General features: G+C 33.9%; 1 protein-coding gene and 1 pseudogene across 7 annotated transcripts in view; both read right to left on the minus strand.

Moving 5' to 3' along the window:
- SLC25A21 (solute carrier family 25 member 21) overlaps positions 1-20984 on the minus strand; it is a 918698-nt gene that overhangs the window by 360421 nt on the left and 537293 nt on the right. The window lies entirely within an intron of this gene.
- On the minus strand, positions 16436-20196 carry LOC141506544 (hsp90 co-chaperone Cdc37-like; annotated as a pseudogene).

A 20984-nucleotide genomic window follows, 5' to 3' on the forward strand; every position in this document is an offset into this window, starting at 1 on the left:
GCAGAGGACCCCGCAGCCCCAGGGCAGAAGAGAGCAGTGAAAGCCTCACACACACTGAGGTCCTTATGGGGGTGTCCTAATAATACTCAAAAGCTCAGGAAGCACCCCAAAACTAGGCACAGCCTGAGGAAATGAGTAAACAGATAAAAAGGAACCTGACAATAGACAATTACTTTGGTCCTATGAAGGACCAAAATACTCGATGAAGAGAAAGTCCAAGCTTCTGCATCTAAAGATTCCAAGAAATGTAGAAGTTGGTTTCAGGTGATGACAGCACTCAAAAAAGATTTTGAAAATCAAGTAAGGGTGAATAGAAGAAAAATTTGGAAAAGAAATGAGAGAGATGCAGGAAAAACATGAAAACAAAGTCAACAGCTTAGTCAAGGAAATCCAAAAAATGTTGGAGAAATTAACATGTTAAAAACTAGCTTAGGGGGTGGCTAGGTGGTGCAGTGGATAGAGCATTGGCCCTGGAGTCAGGAGTACCTGAGTTCAAATCCAGCCTCAGACACTTAATAATTACCTAGCTGTGTGGCCTTGAGCAAACCCCATTGCCTTGCAAAAGAACTTAAAAAAAAAAAAAAAACTAGCTTAGGTCAAATGGATAAAACCATTCAAAAAGTTATTGAGGAGAGGAATGCTTTAAAAAGCAGAATTGGCCAGATGGAAAAAGAGATAAGAAACCTCTCTTAGGAAAACAAATCCTTCATATGTAGAATGAAGTTAAAGGAAGCTGATGACATTGTGAGAAATCAAGACACAATAGTTCAACACCATAAGAATGAAAAATAAGAAGAAAATGTGAAATATCTCATTGAAAAAACAACTGATCTGAAAAACAGATTCAGGAAAGATAATTTATAAATTATTGGGATACCTGAAAGTCATGATCAGGAAAGGAACCTTGACTTCATTTTTAAAGAATTCCTACAGAAAAATTGCCCTGATATCCTAGAAGCAGAGGGTAAAATAGAAACTGAGAGAATCCTCCAATCTCCCCTGGAAAAAAGATTAAAAAAAAACCAATCCCCCAAGAATATTATGGCCATGTTCCAGAACTCCCAAGTCAAAGAGAAAAATATTACAAGTAACCTGTAGGACACAATTCAAATTTCATGGAGCTGCAGTCAGGATCACACAGGGCTTAGCAGCAACTACATTAAGGGCTCATAGGGCTTGGAATACAATATTCTGGAAGGAAAAAGAGCTTGGAATGCAACTTATAATCAACTATCCAGCAAAACTGAACATCCTCTTCCAGGGGAAAAGATGGACTTTTAATGGAACAGGGGAATTTCAAATGATCCTGTTGAAAGAACCAGAGCTGAACAGAAAGTCTGACCTTCAAGTACAGGACACAGGTGAAGTACAGAGAGTGAAGGAGAAGGGTAAATTATGAAGGACTTAATGATGATGAACTACATGCATTCCAGCATTGAAAAATGATATTGATAATACTCATATGAACCTTCTCATTTAATAGAGAAGGCAGAAGGAGCTTTTATAGATGGAGTACGGGAGAGAGTCGAATTTGAAGATACACTATATTGTAAAAATGGATTCAATGAGTGAAAGGGAAATGTACTGGGAGTAAGAGAAAGGAAAAGCAGAATAGGCTAAGACATTTCACATAAAAGTTATTTCATGCAGCTTTTGTAATGGTATGGAAGGGGGGGAAAACAAGGGGGAATGACTCAGAGAGGAAGCAGTATACATACTGAGTAGGGTATAGGCATCTAGAAGAAAAAGGAGAGGAGGACTGGAGGAAGAGGGGATATGGGTAATAGAGGAGAGGGTAGGTCATAGGAAAGGATAGTCAGATATAACACATTTTCTTTTTACTTTTTGCAAGGTACTAGGATTGGGTGACCTTTCTGGGACCATGAGGCCGGGTGATTGTTGGGTCTCTGGGGTGGGATGTGGGCTTAGGGCTTCTTGGCCCCAGGTCAAGTGCTCTGTCCACTGCACCACTTGGCTGTCCCATAGCACATTTTTGAAGAGGGACAGAGTGAAAGGAGAAAAAAAAATAATAGATAATAGTGAGGAGGAATGGATGAAGGAAATTACAATCAGCAATAGCAACTGTGGAAAAAATATGGAAATAACTTCTATGATTGACTTATGATAAAGAATGTAATTCAGCCAAGACAGGACTGATGGTAGTAGAACACAGACTGAAACACATTTTTTTCTCTTTCTTTTACTTTATTTCTCGTGAGGCGTTATATTTTTGTGGGGAAGGATAATATTTTTAAATAAGACTATTTACTATGTGTAAAGGGGATAGCATAGAGGGCAATAAAGAGTCAGTAATTATAACTCTGAATGTGAATGGGATGAACTCTCCCTTAAAATGTAAGTGAATAGCAGAGTTGATTAAAAACCAGAATTCTACAATATGCTGCTTATAAGAAACTCAGTTGGAGCAGAGAAATACATACAGAATTAAGGTTAAAGGTTGGAGCAGAATATATTATGCTTCAACTGAAGTGAAAAAGGCAGGGGTAGCAATCCTTATCTCAGACAAAGTAGCTGCAAAAATGGATCTTATTAAAAGAAATAAGGAAGGAAACTACATTCACCTAAAAGTTATCATAGACAATGAAGCAATTTCAGTACTTAATATGTATGCACCAAGTGATATAGCATCCAAATTCTTAGAAGAGAATCTGAATGCATTACAGCAAGATATAGACAGCAAAACTCTACTGGTGGGAGACTTCAAACTCTCTCTCTCTCTTTCTCTCTCTCTCTCTCTCTCTCTCTCTCTCTCTCAGAATTAGATAAATCTCACCATAAAATAAACAAGAAGGAAGTTAAGGAGGTAAATAGAATGTTAGAAAACCCAGGCATGTTAGACTTTTGGAGAAAATTGAATTGGGCTAGAAAAGAATATACCATTTTTTCTGAAGTCTATGGCACCTGCACAAAATTGACCATATAATATGACATAAAATGTCATAATCAAATGCACAGAGGCAGAAATAGTGAATACTTCCTTCTCAGACCATAATGTAATAAAAATCTCATGCAATAATGGGCCTTGGAGAGATAGACTTAAAACTAATTGGAAACTAAATAACCTCATTTTAAAAAATGAGTGGATCAAACTTCAAATTATTATTAGAATTAAGGGTTTCATCCTAGACAATGACAATAAAAAGACAACATACCAAAACCAGGCCATAACAAAACCAGAAAATGGCAATAAAAGGACAACAAACTTAAACTTATGGGATGCAGCCAAAGCAATTATTAGGGGATATATTATATCTCTAAATGCTTACAAGAATAAAATAAAGAAAAAGGAAATCAAGGAACTATGCATTCAACTAAAAAAATAGAACAAATTAAAATCCTCCAATTAAATACCAAATTAGAAATTCTAAAAATTAAAGGAAAAATTAATAAAAATCAAAACAAGAAAACTATTGAATTAATAATTAAAATCAAGAGTTGGTTTTATGAAAAAAATGATAAGATAGATAAAACATTGGCTAATTTAATTTAAAAAAGAAAGAAAACCAAATTACTAGTATCAAAAGTTGAAAAAGGTGAATTCACCACTAATGAGGAGGAAATTAAAGTAATAATTCAGAACTATTTTGCCCAAATGTGTGACAATAAATTTCAGAATTTAAGTGAAATATTTTATCAAACAATTAAGGAATAATTGGTTTCAATTTTATATAAACTATTTGGGAAAAATAGGTGAAGATGGAACTCAGCCTAATGCCTTCTATAACACCAATAAGGTATTGATACCTAAACCAGGAAGAGTCAAAAATAGAGAAAGAAAAGTATAGACCAATTTCTCTAATAAATATGGATGTAAAAATCTTAAATAAAATCTTACCATAGTGATTTCAGCTTTATTAACTAGAATAATACACTATGACCAAGCATGATTTGTTCCAGGAATGCAGGGTTAGTTCAATATTAGGAAAACTGTCAGTATAATTGACTATTTCAAAAAAATACCTAACAGAAATCATATCATTATCTCAACAGATGATAAAAAATCATCTTTGACAAAATACAGCACTTATTCCTACTTAAAAAAACACTAGAGAATAGGAATAAATGGATTGTTCCTTAGAATGATAAGCAGTATCTATCTGAAGCCATCAACTATCATTTTATGCAATGGGAATAAGCTAGAGGCATTCCCAATAAGATCAAGGGTGAAACAATGATGCCTGTTATCAGCACTACTATTCAATATTGTATTAGAAATGTTAGCTTCAGCAATAAGAGAAGAAAAAGAAATTGAAAGAATTATAATTGGGAAGGAAGAGACAAAACTCTAACTCTTTGCAGATGACATGATGGTATACCTAGAAAAGCCCAAGAAATCATCCAAAAAACTACTGGAAACAATTAGCAACTTTAGTAAAGTCACAGGATGTCAAATAAAATCACATAAATCTTCAGCATTTCTATATACATTACTAGCAAGTTACAGCAGCAGGAGCTAGAAGAGAAATCCCATTTAAAATAATTTCAGACAATATTAAATACTTGGGACTACCTGACAAGTCAGACTCAGAAACTCTATGAAAACAACTGTAAAACAGGTTTCACATGAATAAAATCAGATTTAAATAACTGGGAAAATATTATTAACGGCTCATGGATAAGACAACTAATATAATAAAAATGACAATTCTACCTAAATTAAACTACTTATCAGGTCTCATACCAATCAAACTTCCAAAAATTTACTTTACTGAACTAGAAAAAATTGTAACTAAATTCATATGAACAAACAAAAAGTCAAGATCATGAAGGAGGTGGCTTAACCTTACCAGATCTAAAATTAAATTATAAAGCATCAGTCATCAAAACTGTCTGGTACTGGCTAAGCAATAGAGTGGTGGATCAGTGGAATAGACTAGGTGCAAAAGAGACATCAGGAAATGTTTACAGTAATCTACTCTTTAATAAACCCAAAGATTCCAGTTTCCAGGATAACAATTTCCTCTTCAATAAACACTAATAGGAAAATTAGAAGATAGTATGGCAGAAATGTGGATTAGAACAACATCTCGAAACCAAGATAAGATCAAAATGGGTGCTGGATTTACACATAAAAGACAAATATTGCAAGAATACTAGGAGAACATAGAATAGTTTACCCATCAGATTTATGAAAAGGGAGCAATTTCTGATCAAGGAAGAGATGGAGAACATCATTAAAAACAAAATATATAATATTGATTACATTAAATTAAAAAAAAACTTTTGCACAAACAAAACCACTGTAAACAAGAACAAAAGATATGTAGTAAATTGGGAAACAAGTTTTATAACCAATGTTTCTGACAAAGGATTCATTTCTAAAATATATAGAGCTGAGTCAAATTTATAAAAAAGAAAATTACCTATTCCCCAGGTGGCAAATAGTCAAAGGATATACAAAGACAATTTGCAGATGAGGAAATCAAAACTATCTATAATCATATGAAAAATTGCTCTAAATCATTACTGATTAGAGAAATGCAAATTATAACACCTCTCAGAATTGCCAATATGACCAGAAAGGATAATAATCAATTTTGAAAGTGATTTGAGAAATCTGGGACACTAATGCATTGCTGGTGGAGCTGTGAACTGATCCAAAATTTCTGGAGAGCAATTTGGAATGATACCCAAAGGACAATAAAAACATACCTACCATTTGATCCAGCAATACCACTACTGGGTTTATTCCCTGAAGGGATTACAAAAAGGGTAAAAAATCACTTGTACAAAAACATTCATAGCAGTTCTGTTTGTGCTAGCAAAGAATTAAAAATCAAGGAGAGGTCCATCAATTGGTGAATGGCTGAACAAATTGTGGTATATGGATGCGATGGAACACTAATGTTTTATTAGAAACCAGGAAGGATGGGATTTCAGAGAAGCATGGTAAAACTTGCATGAATTGATGCTGAGTGAGTTGAGCACAACCAGAAGAGCATTGTACAACTTAACAGTAGCAGATCTTCAATTGGGCAAATGCAAAACTGAAAATGATTCTTTCAGAACTACACTTGGGCAAATGAAAACTCCTTCAAAATTAGAATTGACCAACTAGAAAAGGACTTGAAAAATGTTAATGTAGAAAATTCTTCACTAAAAAAATAGAATGGAATTGGTGGAAACTAATGACTTCATGACACAAGATTCTGTTAAATAAACCAAAAGATTGAACAAATAGAAGAAAATGTAAAATGCCTCATCAGCAAAACATCAAGAGCAGATCAAGATGGGACAACCTGAGAAATACAGGCCTTCATGAAAACATTGAAGAAAAAAATTGCCTAGACTTAATATTACAGGATTTAGTGATGGAAAATTGCCCTGATATCATGGAACCAGAGGGCAATATAGTTATTGAAAGAATACATCAATCCACTCCAGAAAGAGATTATAAAATGTAAACAGCAAGGAATGTTGTGGCCAAATTCCAGGACTATCAGATAAAAGAAAAGGTCCTACAAGCAGCCAGAAAGAAAAAATTTAAATACTAAGGAGCCACAGTAAGGATTAAGCAGGGCCTGGCCCAATCAACATTAAGTGATTGAAGGCCATGAAATAAAATATTTTGAAGAGCAAAGGAACTTGGAATGCAGCCAAGAATCTACTATCCAGCAAGGCTGAGCCTTCTCTTCCAGGGGAAAAGATGGACATTTAATTAAATGGAAGACTTCCAAAATTTCCTGATGAAAAGATCAGAGCAAAATAGAAAATTTGGATATCAAATAGGAGGCTCAACAGACACATGAACGCCCCCCCCCCCAAAAAAAAGGGTAAAGAAAAAAACTACTATCCAATAAGATGAAACTGGCTAAATATCCACTTGGGAAAAAAAGATTCTCATAATTCTTGAGAATTGTAAGTTCATTAGAGAGAATATACTTAGCAGAAGTGATGGACACTCATAAATTATCTGTGACTCAGAATGATTTAAAAACAATACCTCCTTAAAAAGGGGGACAATAAGGAGTTGTGAGGATGGAGGAGATTGATTGGGGTAAATCTCATTACATCAAGAGGTACAAAAGACCTATTGTAATGGAAGGGAAGAAGGGAGAAGATGAGAAACATCTGAATATTCCTCTCATCAGACTTGGCTTAAAGTTAACTTACACTCAGTTAAGTTAAGAAACTTACCTTATCTTTCAAGTATTGAAAGGGGAAAAGGGGAGGGAGGGGACAGGGAGGTGGAGAAAATGGGAACTAACAGAAGAAAGGGAAGAATGGGAAAAGCCAAAGGGGAAAGGAAGGGGAGGGCAAACACACTGAAGGTGGCAGTATTCAGAAACAGAATACTGGGGAATATGGATAAAGGGAAAAAAGGGGAAAAATACAAACAAAAGGAAGATAACATGGAGGGCAAAAATAGTAATTATAACTGTGAACATGAATGGGATGAACTCTCCCTTAAAACATAAGCAAATAGCAGAGTGAATTAAAAACCAGAATTCTACAATATGCTGCTTACAAGAAACTCATTTAAAGCAGAGAGATAAATATAGAATAAAGGTAAAAGGTTGGAACAAAATATATTTTACTTCAGCTGAAGTGAAAAAAAGTGGGGTAGAATCCTTATCTCAGACAAAACAGCTGCAAAAATAGATAGCATTAAAAGACATAAGAAAGGAAACTATATCCTCCTAAAAGGTACCAAAGACAATAAAGTAATTTCAATACTAAATATGTATGCACCCAATGGGAGAGCATCCAAAATCTTAGAGGAAAAGTTGAAAGAGTTACAAAAAGATATAGACAGCAAAACTCTACTAGTGGGAGACCTCAACCTCCCACTCTAAATTGAATCATAAAATAAACAAGAAGGACGTTAAGGAGGCAAAAAGATTGTTAGAAAACCTATATATGATAGACCTATGGAGGAAACTGAATGGGGATTGAAAGGAATATACTTTTTTTCCTGCAGTACATAGCACATACACAAAAACTGACCATATAATAGGACATAAAAACCTAATGAGCAATTGCAGAAAGGCAGAAATAATGAATACATCTTTCTAAGATTATAATGCAGTCAAAATCATATGCAACATTGGGCCAGTGAGATATAGTTCCAGAACTAATTGGAAACTAAATAACCTCATTTTAAAGAATGAGTGGATCAAGCAACAAATTATAGAAAGAATTAATTATTTCATCCTAGAAAATTACAATAAAGATACAACATACCAAAACCTATGGGATACACTCAAGGCATCTGTCAGGGGATATATTATAACTTTAAATGCTTACATGAATAAATTAGAGAAAGAAAAAATCAATGAGCTAAATATGCAACTAAAAATAAGAGAAAGAACAAATTAAAACCCCCAATTAAATACCAAATTAGGAATTCTAAAAATTAATGAAGAAATTAATAAAATTGAAAGCAAGAAAACTATTGTCCTAATGAATAAAACAAAGAGCTGGTTTTATGAAAAAGCAATAAAATTGATAGACCTCTGGTCAATCTGATAAAAAAAGAAAGAAGAAAACCAAATTGCTAGTATCATAAATGAAAAAAGGTAAACTCACCACCAATGAGGAAGAAGTTAAAGTAATAAATCAGAATTATTTTGCCCAGCTCTATGCCAATAAGTTTGAAAATCTAAGTGAAATGGATGAATATTTCCAAAAATATAAGTTGCCCAGCTTAAATGAAGAGGAAATCAAAAACTTAAATAACCCTATCTCACAAAAAGAAATTGAACAAGCCATTTTTGAACTCCCTAAGAAAAAATCTCCAGGGCCAGATGGATTCACAAGTGAATTCTAGTAAACATTTAAAGGAACAATTGGTTCTAATTCTATATAAACTCTTTTGAAAAATAGGTGAAAATGGAACTCTGTCTAACTCTTTTGATGACACCAATATGGCGTTGATACCTAAACCAAGAAGTTAAAACTGAGAAAGAAAATTATAGACCTATCTCCCTGATGAATATAGATGCAAAAATCTTAAATAAAATCTTAACAAAACGATTGCAAGTTGTCACATGATGATAAAGTAGGATGTGTTCCAGGAATGCAGGGTTGGTTCAATATTAGAAAAACTGTTAGTATAATTAAATATATCAATAACATACCTATCAGAAAACATATGATCATATCAATAGATGCTGAAAAAGCTTTTGATAAAATACAGCACCCATTCCTACTAAAAACACTAGAGAGTATAGGAATAAATGGACTGTTCCTTAGAATAATAAGCAGTATCTATCTGAAACCATCAACAAGCATTATGTGAAATGTAAATAAGCTAGAAGCATTCCCAGTAAGATCAAGGGTGAAACAATGATGCCCATTATCACCACTACTATTCAATATTGTATTAGAAATGTTAGCCTCAGCAATAAGAGAAGAAAAAGAAATTGAAGGAATTAGAGTAGGGAAGGAGGAGACAAAACTCTCACTCTTTGCAGATGACATGATAGTATACCTAGAGAACCCCAAAAAGTCATCTAAAAATTACTAGAACTAATTAGTAGCAGAATATAAAATAAACCATCATAAATCCTCAACATTTTTATATATGACTAGCAAGATACAACAGAAAAAGCTAGAAAGAGAAATCCCATTCAAAGTAACCTCAGGGGGCAGCTAGGTGGTGTAGTGGATTAAGCACCGGCCTTCCAGTCAGGAGTACCTGGGTTCAAATCCAGTCTCAGACACTTGATAATTACCTAGCTGTGTGGTCTTGAACAAGCCACTTAGTCCCATTTACTTTGCAAAAACCCAAAGTAACCTCAGAAAATATAAAATACCTGGGAGTCTACCTGCCAAGGCAGACTCAAGAAGTTTTGAAAACAATTACAAAATTCTCCTCATGCAAATAAAATCAGATTTAAAAACCTGGGCAAACATCAACTGTTCATGGATAGGTCAAGCTAATATAATAAACATGACAATTCTACCAAAACTAAACTACTTGTTTAGCGCCCTACCGATCAAGATTCCAAAAATTTACTTTAATGAGTTAGAAAAAGTTGTAAGTAAATTCATAAGGAGAAATAAAAAGTCAAGAATTTCTAGGGATTCAATAAAAAATGGTGCAAAAGGAGGTAGCTTAGCCTTACCATATATAAAATTATATTATAAAGTATTGGTCTACTGAAAACTGGTATTGACTAAGAAGTAGAGTCATGGATCAGTGGAATAGTCGAGGTGAAATAGCAGGAAATGATTATACTAATCTGCTGTTTGATAAACCCCAAAAGTCCAGCTATTGGGATAAAAACTCTATCTTCAATAAAAACTGTTGGGAAAATTGGAAGTTAATATGGAAGAAACTTAGATTAGACCAACACCACACCCTATACCAAGATAAGATCCAAATGGATACAGGATTTAGATACAAAAATCAATATTATAAGCAAACTAGAAGATCCAGTAATAATTTACCTGTCAGATCTATGGAAAGGGAAACTGTTTATGACCAAGAAAGAGAGAACATCATTCAAAACAAACTAGATAATTTTGACTATATTAAATTAAAAAGCTTTTGCACAGACAAAAACCACTGTAAAGAAGATCAAAAGAAATGTAAATTGTGAAACAATTTTTGCAACAATTGCAACAATTTCTGTTTTGCAACAATTTCTGACAAAGGACTCATTTCTAAAATATACAGAGAACTGAGTCAAATTTTCAAAAAAATAAGCTATTCCCCAATTGACAAATGGTCAAAGGATATGCAAAGGTGATTTACAGCTGAGGAATTCAAAGAAATCCATAATCATATGAACAATTGTTCCAAATCATTAGTTATTAAAGAAATGCAAATTAAAGCTTCTCTGAGATACCACCTCAAATCTCTCAGACTGGCCAATGTGACCAGAAAGGACAATGTTCAATGCTTGGAAGGAATTCGGGAAATCTGGGAGACTAATACATTGTTGGTGGAGCTGTGAACTCATCCAACCTTTCCAGAGAGAAATTTGGAACCATGTCCAAAGGGCAACAATAATGAGCATACCCTTTGATCCAGCAATACCACTACTGGGCCTATATCCTGAAGTGATGATTAAAAAAAAAATTTAAAAACATCACTTGTACAAAAATATTTATAGTAGCTCTGTTTGTGGTGGCAAAAAATTGGAAATCAAGTGAATGTCCTTTAACTGGGGAATGGTTTAACAAACTGTGGTATATGTATGTCATGGAACACTATTGTTCTATTAGAAACCAGGAGGGATGGGAATTCAGGAAGGCCTGGAAAAATTTGCATGAAGTGATGCTGAGTGAGATGAGCAGAACCAGAAAAACATTGTACACCCTAATGTCAACATGGGGGTGATTATCAACCATGATGTACTTGATCATCCCTTCAGTGGAACAACCAGGGACAATTTTGAGCTATCTGCAATGAAGAATACCATCTGTATCCAGAAAAAGAATTATGGACTTTGATCAAAGACCAAGACTTGTACCATCAAATTAGAAAAAAAAAGCATTATATTATAATGTAATCTTACTATCTCATACTTTATATATCTTCCTTAAGTATCTGATTTCTCTATCATCACATTCAACTGAGATCAATGTGTAATATGGAACCAATGTAAACACTATAGAATGTCTTCTGTAGAGGGTGGGAGGAGGGAAGCAAGAATGGGGGAGAAATTGTAAAACTCAAATAAAATCTCTTTAAAAAAAGTAACAGGGGCAGCTAGGTGGCACAGTGGATTGAGCACTGGCCCTGGAATCAGGAGTACTTGAGTCCAAATCCAGCCTCAGACACTTAATAATTACCTCATTGTGTAGCCTTGGACAAACCACTTAACCCCATTGCTTTGCAAACAAAACAAAACAAAACAAAACAATTTAAAAAAAGAAACAGTAGCTGTAAAAATTGTTTCCCAATTTACTGTATTTCTTTTGATCTGTATTACAGTTGTTTTGTCTGTACAAAAGCTTTTTAATTTAATGTAATCAAAACTGTGTAGTTTGTTGTTAATGATGATCTCCATCTCTTTCTTGGTCATAAACTGCTTCCCTTTTCATGGATCTGACAGGTAAACTATTTTTTGATATCCTAGTTTGCTTATAAGATTTTTTTCTAAATCCTGCATCCATTTTGATCTTATCTTGGTATAGGGTATAAGGTGTTGGCCTAATCCAAGTTTCTTCCATACTAACTTTCAGCTAAATTTCTTGAAAAAGTTTTGTACATTCCACTTACTTTTCTTTCATTCTCTTCTAAAGTTTTTTACAACTTGACTTTGATTCTTATCTTTTAATTGGAAATGTTCTTTGAAAAAATTACCAATGATTGCTTAATCGTTGAATCTGAAGGTCTCTTCTTTAATCATTATCCTTCTTGATCCCACCGTAGTATCTGACACAATTAACCATTTCCTAAATACTCTTTCTCTCCCTTATTTATTCATGTATTTACTTTTTACTCTTCTATTTCTTGGTTCTCCTCCTACTTGTCTGAACACTCTTGGGTCTCTTTCGCTGGGTCTTTATCTATGTGTCTCTCTCACACACTAATTTCATCTTTCATTTTTCTTCTACTCTTGAATTTGGTGAGCCTGATGCCCTGGAAGAGGGTAAACTCACCTGGGACTTGGAACTCAGGCAGAGAATGTCTTACAAAAGATGGCTTACAAAAAAGTGACTTACCTGAGAATCAGAGTAAGAGTTAGTAGTTTTTTTCCCATATGGACCACAAAATAATGCAGTTTGGTGTGCATGTGGTTAGCTATGTGGTTTGAATAGTGAAAGAATTTCACAAAGGCACATGACTAAGAGTTATAAAGGATAAATAAGATTTAAAATGTAGGTACAAGACAATTGCATATGGGATTTATCCCTAGAAGATAAGCAGTTAGAAGGGGAAATGTCAGCACTTATAGAGGGGAATAATACATGATGTACATGTTGGGAAAGGGGAGGGGTGGACTCGGGCATAGAGTAAAGGCTTATGTCAGGATGTTCAAGGATAACAAGGATTCATTTCTGGGGAACCAAGATGACTGTTATCAGTTAAAGATCTGGTATAGAGAAGCTGTTATGAATTATACAATAATGTTTCTATGACATACTATTTCTCAAGAATGGTGTAACATAGTTTGTTCTATAATTAACTTTTCACAAGGCATAGCCCAGAGCATACAATTTAACAGTTTGTTGTAAAAAGGCACAGAATTTAACTATTTATTCTCTATATAATATTTTCATGGCATTAATCTCAACAGTTCTCATGGTTTCCATTATCATATTATGAGCCCTATGTAGATTACACATATAGATGTGTACATGTATATGTCTATATATATATATTTGAATCTGTATATGAGTATATATACATACATGTATATGTGATACTGCTTCTCAAAGCTTCTACTCCTTCTTGACATAAAATTTTCTCTACATTCTTAAGCTATCCCTCAGAAATGGCAATAGTGTTGCCAAACAGTACCTGAGGCTGAATCTAGTACTAGCTCAAGGCTCTCTGGCTTGAGACTTCCCAACATCGTAGCTACGTCTGTCATCATCTAGTACTAGCTCAAGGCTCTCTGGCTTGAGACTTCCCAACATCATAGCTACGTCTGTCATCATCACCTAGTCTTACCACTGGTTCTTCATCCACATAGGGACCAGGGTAGCCCCAACCCACATGTAATAGATTTTTTCCTATTGCTTATATTGTTATTGACTGGAAGAATGTCTCACTCTGATCCTTTGTTGGCTATACGACTTAAGAATTCAATATGAGGCATTATTTTAAAGTTGTGTGGAGGGAATGTTGTGAAAACTTGGCTAATTGCTTCTGTACGCACTCACTATCATGTCTCCTTCCTGGGGTGGGGGGGGAGGTCCCAAGTCTATATTTATGGCTAAGGCCAGAGTTACGATTAGTATCTCTAAATCTAGAATCCAGAAAACTATTCAAATATCTGGGAGGTGGTGCTTGGCAGGGAATGGGGGGAGGGAGAGGGGAGATTGAAAGAAAGGAGAAAAGAAGGAAGAGTGAGCAGGTTCCCTCTTAAGTAAAGTAAGAAAATGAGTAAATAAGACAAATAGTTAAAGAGTTTCTACTTTTTAAATTGTAAATGTCAATAAAGCAGTCTAACGTTTCCTTCCATAGCCAGATATTCAGATAACTGAGGACTCTTCTATTATCCAATGAACTTTTTTGATCAAGAGAGTTATCATCTAATTAGATTTTCTTTAGTATCTAATTAGAAAAGAAGCAATACCTTCATTTGATCACATGCCTTCAACCTCCTGCTGTGCATACCTAATCTCCAGACTAAGGTTGTGAGGGGCTGAAAGGACAAGACTTTGTCTAGCATTACTAAAACTATATTGAATAGAAATGGTGATAATGGGCACTCTTGTTTCTCCCCTGATCTTACTGGAAATGGTCCTAGTTTATTACCATTACATATAATAATTGTCGATGTTTTAGTTAGCTACTATTTATTATTGTAAGGAAAAGTCCATTTATTCCTAAATTTTCTAGTGTTTTCACTAGGAATTGATGCTGTATTTTATCAAAAGTTTTTTTCAGAATCTATTGTGATACTTATATGATTTCTGTTGGTTTATTTATTGATATGTTCAATTACTGTTTTCCTAATATTGAACCATCTCTGCCTACCTTTATAAATCCTATCTAATCATGGTGCATTATTCTAGTAATAACTCGCTGTAATCTCATTGTTAAAATTTTATTTAAGTTTTTTGTATCAATATTCATTAGGGAAATTGGTTTATAATTTTTTTTTGTTTCAGTTCTTCTTGGATTAGGTATTAGCACCATTTTGGTATCATAAAAGGAATTTGGCAGAAGTCCTATTTTAAAAAAATAGTTTATGTAGAATAGGAATTAATTGTTCCTTAAATGTTTGGTAGAATTCACTTGTAAATCTATCTGGACCTGGAGACTTTTTCTTTAAGGAGTTTATTGATGTTTTCTCCAATTTCCTTTTCTGAAATGGGGTTATTTAAGCATATTATTTGCATTTCTGTTAATTTGGGCAATTTGTATTTTTTGTAAATATTCATCCATTGCATTCAGGTTACCAATTTTATTAGCATAAAATCTGAGAAAGTAGCTCTGAATTATCTCTTTAATTTCTTCCTTATTGGTGGGTAGTTCACCCCTTTCATTTTTGATACTGGTAATTTGGTTATCTTCTTTCTTTTTTAAACAGATTAACCAAAGGTTTATCTATTTTAATGGATTTTTCATAAAACCAACACTTAGCTTGATTTATTAGATCAATTGTTTTCTTGATTTCAATGTTTTTATTCTCTCCCTTGATTTTCAAGTTTCTAATTTGATATTTAATTGGGATCTTAATTTGTTCTTTTTCTAGGTTTTTTTAAGTTGCATACACAATTCATTGATCTGCTCTTTCTCTATTTCATTCATATAAGCATTTAGAAGCATAAAGGTTCCCCTTAAAATTGCCTTAGCTGCATCCCATAAATTTTAGTTTGATATATTATTATCATTTTCTTGGATTTAATTATTGTTTATTTCTATGATTTGTTGTTTGATCCACTCATTATTTAAAATTAAGTTATTTAGTTTCCAATTAGTTTTTGGTTTCTCTTTCCATGATCCTTTATTATATGTAATTTTTATTGCATCATGATCTGAGAAGTATGGTTTTTATTATGTCTGCTTTTTTTGCATTTGATTATAAGGTCTTTTTTAGTACATGGTCAATTTTGGTATAGTTGCCATGTAATGCTGAGAAAAAAAGGTATATTCTTTTCTATCCTCATTTAGTTTTCTCTAGAGGTGAATGAATCATATATAAGTTCTTTTCACCTTATTTATCTTGTGGTTAGATTTATCTACTTCTGAGAAAGGGAGGTTGAAGCCCTCATTATTAAAGTTTTGCTGTCTATGTCTACTTGTAATTCACTCAATTTCTCCTCTAGAAATCTGGATGCTATACCACTAGGTGCATACATGTTTAATATTGATATAGCTTCATTACTTATGATGCCTTTTTAGGAGATGTAGTTTCCTTTTTTATTCCTTTTAATGAGATCTATTTTTGTTTTTGCTTTATCTGAGACCAGGATTGCTAGCCTTGATTTTTTTTTATTTCAGTTGAAGCATAGTATATTTTGTTCTACTGTTTTACATTTTCCCTGTGTGTATCTCTGTTTCCAATGCATTTCTTGTAAACAGCATATTGTAGGATTCTGGTTTTTAAACCATCTCCTTCCATTTTATAGGACAGTTCATCCCATTCACATTTTCAGTTAAGATTACTAATTCTGATGTATACCATGGAAACAGTATAAAGATCAACAGACTGCCTTCTGGGGCAGGAATAAGGAGGAGGAAATCAAGATTAGGGGGAAAATTGTAAAATTCAAAGTAAGTAAAATCTTTCTTTTATTTAAAAATAATAAATAATTAAATTCCTTCTGGCAAAAAAGATTACTAATTCTGTATTTCCCTCCATGCTATCTTTCCCTATTTATATTTTTCTCTTTCTTTTCCTCTTATTCCTCCTCAATAAAGTTTTATTCCCTTTTCCCTTTAATTTTTATTTTAAAATTAACTTTCAGCTTATTTTCACTTATACCTTCACCTTTCCTTTTATCAGTCCCTTCTTCCCTTGCCTTTCCTTTCCCCCAACCCCTCCTTCCTTGTAGAGTAGGATAGATTTTTAAACTCATGTGGGAATATATCTTATTCCCTCCGTAAGCCAAATCTATTGAATACAATATACTCAGTGTTCACATCCTCCCTTTTTTTCCTCTAAAATTGTAAATCTTTGTGCCTCTTCACTTGGTGTTATTTATCGCTCAAGTACTATTAATCAGGTATCAAGTCCAATCACTTCAATTATAGTCCACCTTTAGTTATCTTAGAAGAAGTAAATCTTTCAAGAGTTAAAAGTGTTAAATCTTCCCTTTTAGGGTTGTATACAATTTCATAGTTTTGACAAATATTTGTTTTGTTTTGTCCTTCCCCTTTTCGTTTACTGCTTTATGCATCTTTTGAGTCTTGGATTTGGCGATTGACTTCTCTGGTCAGTTCTGGTCATTTTGTCAGGAAATTTTGGAAGCCACATTTCCTCTGACAGTTATATGCTGAATTTTGCAGGGCAGTAAATTTTTGGTTGTAATTCCAGGTCCTTTGCTCTCCAATATATGATATTCCAGTCCTCTGTTCCTTCAGTGTTGAGGTTCATGAGTCCTGTGTGAATTTTATTTTGTTTCCTTTGTATTTAATTTTTTTTCTTTTTTGCTGCTTGCAGAAATTTCTCCTTTATGTGAGAGTTCTGAAATTTGGAATCTTTCTAGAAGGGTTCTGTATTCTTTCAATAGCTATATTGTCTTCTTGTTCTAGCAGATTTGGACAATTTCCCCTTTTAATTTCCTGCATGATGGTTCTCTGGTTCTTTTTTTGATTTAAACTTTCTAGTAGTCTGATGATTCATAAATTATCTCTTCTAGATCTATTTTCCAGGCCATTTGTTTTTCCTAAAAGGTACTTTACATTTTCTTCATTTTTTCCCAGTCTTTTTATTTTGTTTGATGGAAGTTTGTAGTCCTCTAGATGCATTGGTTTCTATCTGTTCAATTCTAGTTTTTAGGGTTTTATTTTCTTCAATTAGCTTTTAAGTTTCCTTTTCCAATTCTTTATTTTTATTTTTAATGGAGTTGATTTCTTTGGTCAATTTTTCATAATTTTCCTGCATAATTCTCATTTCTTTTTTTCCCATTTTTCCTTCTTCCTCTCTTCTTTTAAATTCTTTTTAAGATCTTCTATGAGATTTTTGGATTTGAATCCAATTCATAGACTTTTTTGAGACTTCTTTTGAGTACTTTGTTACTGGTTTTTCCTTCTGATATGGCATTATTATCATCTTTATCTGCAAAGTGGTTTTCTACAGTGAGTACTCTTTTAGTTTTTTGCTCATATTTGTTGTTTTTTGCTCTGTTCCTGGGATATGGGGAGTATAGACCCAAGCTTTATATTCTGGAATTGGGGTCTGATCGCTGACTTGTTGTTGGTCAAGATATTGCCTATACAGCCTAGGACTTGCCTTTGCAGAGGTTTATTTCCTTCTTTATGCCCAGGTTCTCCCCATTCAGTGGTTTGTTCCCAATCCAGTCCTGTCTTTTGACCCAGTATTCCCATGGTTCAGAATTTATTTGATATTAGGACCCTCCCTACTGGTTTGCTATCTAGCTGCTGGGACCTAAGATGTTGTCAGGCTGTCAGGACCTGGAGTGCCCTGTGGCTTAAAGCCTCCTTCTGGTTTCCCCCTCCTTTGCCTAGCTATACTTTAGTTTCCCTTTGCCCTCATAGAGACAGAACTTCACTGAAAATCCCTCATAATATCTACCATTGAAATTTCACTGGATCTTCTCTTTTTCTTGGTGAGATCTTCAGCTGTAATGTCTATGTAGATGTTTAATTTATCTTTCATAGGGAAAAGCTCCAGAAGCAAGTTAGCTTCACATCACCATCTTGGGTCCACCCCAGAAGTCTCCATAACCTTCTCAATTTGCACTTTGGTTCAGCTCTTTGAAAGACTACAGCTTATCTGTGAAGTCCTTCTACATACTATTGGTTGATTGCCATGGTTTTTGTGAAGAATTTCCTGAAGCAGGCCCAGGGATCTAATTTTAGGCTGTTTGTCAACTCCAGAATGAATTGTATAGCAATTATATGTTGAGCTACTTGCTCTGTGAGGGCACATTTCTCCCCACTTCTTTGCAGATGAGATATGTGTTTTCAGTCTGGTATTTCTGGCTGTCATCCCAGTATCAAAGCATGTCAAAATGCATAATCTTCTTTTTATACTCCTCTACAAAGGTCTTATGCTTCTGTTATTTGTGCTCTTCAGGATCCTCCACTTGTCTGACTTAATATAGAACACAATTTTGTTGAACCCATCTTTGCTTGGTATGTCCATGGTCCATAATTATTTTTCTACTTCTTGAGCAGTTCATTCAGCTTTTACTCCCAACTCTTGTCTTCCTCTGCTTGGCTGCATTTGGGCTTATCCACCTCATGCTCCTTCAGTCTCCACTGACATTCGGCCACCTTCCCTTGACACTCCTTGCATCCTTTGTCAGGTTCCTCCTTCTCCTTCTGAAACTGTTCCATACCTTCCATACTCATGCCTGGTGCCACCAGCGGAAGAGGCTGGCTCTGTGTAGATGTTGAGGTGCATCTTCATTATCGACATCTCTAGGTGGTCCCACATGCTATCTATCTCACCTAGCTCCACTTCCCTGAGTCTGGCTTGGCCCCAGATTGCTCATTATGGTATATAATTGTGATGGAATACTACGGTGCTAATAGAAATGAATAGCAGAATAGTTTCAGAAAAACTTGGGAAGACTTATATGAACTCATGCAAAGAAGTAAGCAGACCCTGGAGAACATTTTACACAATAATAGCAATATTGTAAGGATAATCAACTGTGAAAAATTTAGTTACTGTGATCAAGACAATATAAAAGACAGTTCCAAAGGATTCATGATGAAAAATACTATCCATCTATAGAGAAATAAGTGATGAACTCTGCAGATTGAAGTGTACTTTTTAAACTTTATTTTTATTGTTTTATTTTTGCAACATGGAAAAATGTTTGATATGACTTCACAGGTAAAATCTAATTCAAAGTGTTTGCCTTTTCTGGGAGGGTGAAAGGAATTTGGAACTAAAAGTTTGGAAATAAAATAATTGTAAAAAATTTAGATGTAATTGGGAAATATTTAATGAAATAAATAAAATTTACTTTAAAAAAGAGTAGTCCCCAATTCCTCTGGAGATGCTAGAGTGGACCTGAACTATAAACTCCAGCTTTAGGATCTCTATTTCCCCTGAAAAGATCTTAATGTTGCTTCAGTAGTCCCAGGTTTGTAGGTAATAGAGAAATTATTTTTCCTATAGGAACAACAGAAAGATACAGAAGAGGAGCAGCCCCATAAAGCAAGTGATAAAGAGTCAGATTTTTTCTGAATGAAGTAAAGGACATTTCGGTCTGTAAGTTAGAGTTTTGAGATATTCTAGGAACATGAGTTTTTCCTACTAATAAAACTCCCTTTTAGGTTTCTACAAGTTTGTGCTTATTATCCTCCATGTTATGGCTGGGTTAGTGCATAATCAATGATGTTCTGTAGCCAATTAAAACTGGCTTACAAAAGTTCATAGTTAAATATTTAATATAAACATTTATACCTCTGAAATTGACAGACACTAAAAATAAGATTTTATTTTTATATTTTTATGTATTTTATATTTTATTTTTTGTTTGTTAATATTAACATAGTATATATTTATTTTATTCTATTGTTGATTTCTGGACATAAGAAAATTATGAATAAAATATTAATAATGTATGTTAAACTTAAATTATATCACATGCATGTTAGGAAAAGGACTGAATAACATGTTGAGAAGCCTGCAGCTTCCAAAGCCCTTTTGACTTAGGCTCTCTTCATGAGGGGTAGAGTTGACAAAACATTGGGAAAAGAGAGATTCTGGTCTTCTGATTTCTCTCTCAAATAAAGTCTTGTGCAAATGGACTTTGAACCATGGGTTACAAGTATTTATTTTATGTAAATAGGCTTCCAAAAAATCCTGGGTCATTTTGCATACTGGTATTTTTATGGAAGAGAATATTAAACAATGTTACAGCCAGTGTAAGAGGCAGAAATAGCATCAAGAATGTGGTTCCATGAACTCTGGGAGTCTCACATGGAGAAAGAGAAAGACTTTCAAAGCTGCAGAGAAGTTATTTTCTCAATATATCAGAGTTCTACTTTACTACTGATTATACAGAATTTTCCTTTGGGTATAACTTCAATTTTTATTTTCTATTTGCTTGGATTATTGGGTTTACACTATTCACAACTTGTCATGGTCTTTTATGTAATCAGCATATAGTAGTATTAGGGACTCAGCCTGGTACCCTATTCATAGTCCAGGTTTGATATTAGGAAGGAATTAGGCACACATTCT

Source organism: Macrotis lagotis, chromosome 1 (genome assembly GCF_037893015.1).
Source record: "Macrotis lagotis isolate mMagLag1 chromosome 1, bilby.v1.9.chrom.fasta, whole genome shotgun sequence".
Taxonomy (NCBI): Eukaryota; Metazoa; Chordata; class Mammalia; order Peramelemorphia; family Peramelidae; genus Macrotis; species Macrotis lagotis.